Genomic DNA, 770 nt, shown 5'->3' on the forward strand with positions numbered 1-770 from the left:
TTGTCATTTTTGTTATTTGAGAATCCATAACCTATTACCTTCATCCTTATGTGAGAAACCATAACTCATCGTTATCATTCTGATGCGTTCCGTTTGAGATCATTTACTTTCTCCCTCAGGGATAGAGCACGTTCATGGTTAGATTCACTTCCAGCTAATTCAATAACTACCTAGGAAGACCTTAGAAGAGTATTCCTTGCTAGATATTTTCCCCCTAATAAGACTGTTGTTCTTCGAAACCAAATAACTAGATTTACTCAAAACCAAGGAGAATCACTTTTTGAAGCTTGGGAGAGATATAAAGAGCTATTAAGAGTCTGCCCACACCATGGCCTAGAACAATGGCTGTGAAGGAGAATAGGGATCGAAAACGCAACGGAATTTAAAATTTTCTCCTTTAGTGATCCTTACGAATGGGCATTATCAGTGATAGAATCGTTACCTATTGTGACGATTGAAACCTTTGATGCAGATCTACAGAATGATCACGAACGTTGAACGATGACAACGCCTCTACTCAGTCCACACGAACAGATTCCTTCAATCTCAGTGCTAGCTGCTACGAATGAAGGCTCTGAGTGAGGGAGAGAGAAACGAAATTGCAACTGCACAAATGCTTCAGCACAAGGGTTCTATTTATAAAACCACTTGTGTGGGATGCAAGCTAAAAAACCCACTTAAGTGTATGTGGCCCATATCTTATAATATGCCAAAATCACTTAAGCACGTGGTACCTTACCATGTTTCGTATTCTACTTAAGTACATCGTA

At 39.4% G+C, this 770-nt stretch overlaps 1 non-coding gene across 1 annotated transcript; it reads right to left on the reverse strand.

Annotated features, from left to right (window-relative positions):
- Nucleotides 1–228: 228 nt before the first annotated feature.
- Nucleotides 229–335, reverse strand: LOC127090289 (small nucleolar RNA R71). The gene has a single exon (XR_007791814.1). It is a non-coding gene; the product is annotated as a small nucleolar RNA R71 (small nucleolar RNA).
- Nucleotides 336–770: the final 435 nt, after the last annotated feature.

This window comes from Lathyrus oleraceus, chromosome 5, assembly GCF_024323335.1.
Source record: "Lathyrus oleraceus cultivar Zhongwan6 chromosome 5, CAAS_Psat_ZW6_1.0, whole genome shotgun sequence".
Classification (NCBI taxonomy): Eukaryota; Viridiplantae; Streptophyta; class Magnoliopsida; order Fabales; family Fabaceae; genus Lathyrus; species Lathyrus oleraceus.